This window comes from Lactuca saligna, chromosome 4, assembly GCF_052625555.1.
Source record: "Lactuca saligna cultivar CGN05327 chromosome 4, ASM5262555v1, whole genome shotgun sequence".
Taxonomy (NCBI): Eukaryota; Viridiplantae; Streptophyta; class Magnoliopsida; order Asterales; family Asteraceae; genus Lactuca; species Lactuca saligna.
Window position 1 is genome coordinate 325,523,178 of NC_136420.1, and position 2,492 is coordinate 325,525,669.

The window sequence follows — 2,492 nt, forward strand, 5'->3', positions numbered from 1 at the left end:
ACTCAGAAAAAAAAAAAAAAAAAAAAACTTATTCAATATGACCACATCAGAGACCTCTACCAAGTTTACTGTCTCTAGTCTTCACCTCAAGCTTTTCTATTTCAAGCCTCATGACGTGTTCCTAGAGAATCTAACCTCACTATGCCACATCATGTTTTTCGTCAAGTGAAATCTTTATAAGAATTCAAGCAAACCCATCGTTCCTGGTCCAACACTTTGTCAGTAATGTATTATACCTTGGGTTTCAGCACAGTAACATTGATTATTCTTTTTTTTTTAGACAGAGACACAATCTAGCGTACCTACTTCTATAGGTGTACGACATCGTCCTCACGACATCCACTATGGCTTTATTGTAATATATTTTTCCGCTCTCGATCATAAAGTTAACCATGTTTGACTTAATATGTTGAATTGTTTTCTCCAAGGGTTAGTTCCCCATATCAGGATCGAGGTGCAATCACATCAGCTCAATACCTATGAGGAAGCTAAATATTTAGCCTTCAGTCTCAAGGAACCGATGACCCAGAATTCAAGGAGCAAGAAGAAGTCCAAAGAGCTTAAGAACAAGTGGGACGGGATCGCCAAGGGAAAATCTAGACAACCCTTGTGGAAGGAAAAAGAGGAAAGGAAGCCTCGTGAGAGATCATCCCCTCCACTAAGGGGATACTTGGGAAGACTCTCCTTGTGTAGTCATTGTGGAATTCATCATTTGGGCATATGTGATGAGTTTAGGTGTAACAATTGCGGAAGGCCAAGGCACATCACAAACGTTTGTAGGAGTCAACCAGGCCAATAAAAGGGAATATTGGATGTTAGAATAAGAGGTTTAGGAAAAGTCTCATATGAGTGATTATGTAATGTTTAACAAGGGAATTGGAAACCCTTGAAGTTGTACTCATTATTTATATTAATAAGAAGATCTATTTTTTAGTACAGGTAGTAATATACAAATAATCATAGAAATCCTTCCAGAAATCCACTCCAATATTAAGATAAAATATTTAGGTTTCCTATTGATGTAGAATAAGGATGTAATTAAATAAGATTTCAAAAGACAAAGATTAGATTCTAATGATAAGGTTGAAGAATTAGAAGTAGGAAACTAAATAGGAAAATGAATCGATTCCTGATTAAGAAATCAATCTCCCCTAATAAGATTACAATAAGGTCCGCATTTCGGAACAAAATTCCTAAAACAAGGGAGAATGTGACAATTGAGAAATTTCTGTCACCAACTGTTACTAGAGATTAACATCAACAAGTGATGATAATAGAGTTTTCATATTTTAGGAAAAATATTTTCGGTTAGATAATAATAAAAGGGTCAAAAACATATGACCAAAAAGTTATATCACTTTTAATAATAGTTAGGGGTCGTTTGATAGTTACTAATTGGGTTAGAGCTGACTGGATTAGAACTTCTGACTGGGTTCACTTCTGACCGAAAGTTGTTGTTTGATTTTGCATCTGACTGACTGTGCAAAATGACTATATTACCCTCAAATTTTTGTAACATCTCAACTAGAACTCTTGACATATTTGATCCAAACACCTAAAGATATTTAATTTGTTGTTGTTTCCTTAATACAAAAAAAGTAACAATCTTTATGAATACAAACCATTAAAAGGTAACACAAAAGTTAAAATCAAATTTAATACAAACCACTCAATGTATTAAGAAAATGAAATCATGCAATAAAGATGAAAAATAGCTTTATCCATTGAAGATGGATCAATTGATGATCTAGCAACTTGTAAAGTGCTTCTAAATCCTCCAAGATCTTCCCATACATTAGATTCATGAATTAATTAGTAAAAATGATGGAAAATTAAAAGGCCTAGAATGAAACTAAAGGACAAAATCATAACCAACATACCCCTACACTACTTATTCCTTTTCTAGACCATTCAAGATGGTCAAAATATGAAACAAAACATACCCCTACACTCCCGCACTACTACACTGCACCATATGAGTTTCCAAACTGGTACCAAGGACAAAATGGTCAAAATATGAAACAAGTTGTACAAAAAAGCAACAAGGCATGATGGAAGAGCAAGGTATTGCACCAGGTTCAACAATCAACATTAAATACTCCATAAACACGAACTAATTCCATGTACAAAATACATATTCGAACTAATCACAAACAGGTGATACGAAAAATTGTCTACATCATATAACCAGTTAGAGAAAGATCACAAACAGGTCCAAATCAGATTCAATGTCGCTTTCCAATTTATTTTGCAAGAAACATATTCCATGTACAGATAATAGATTCAAATATTATGTAGCATTTTAAGGCTCAGATCAATAGAATAGGTGGGTTTTGAATAGCATTTACAAGAAAAAAAGCTTAAAGTTATCTGATTTCGGAGTTCATTGTTGCTACCCTGTAGCGTTGAAGTGGAAGTTGATGTTCACAATATCGTTGGTGGAGTGCGTTCGGCTGTAAGTCTCTAACTCTCGTCTCTAATCTCTATGCGAC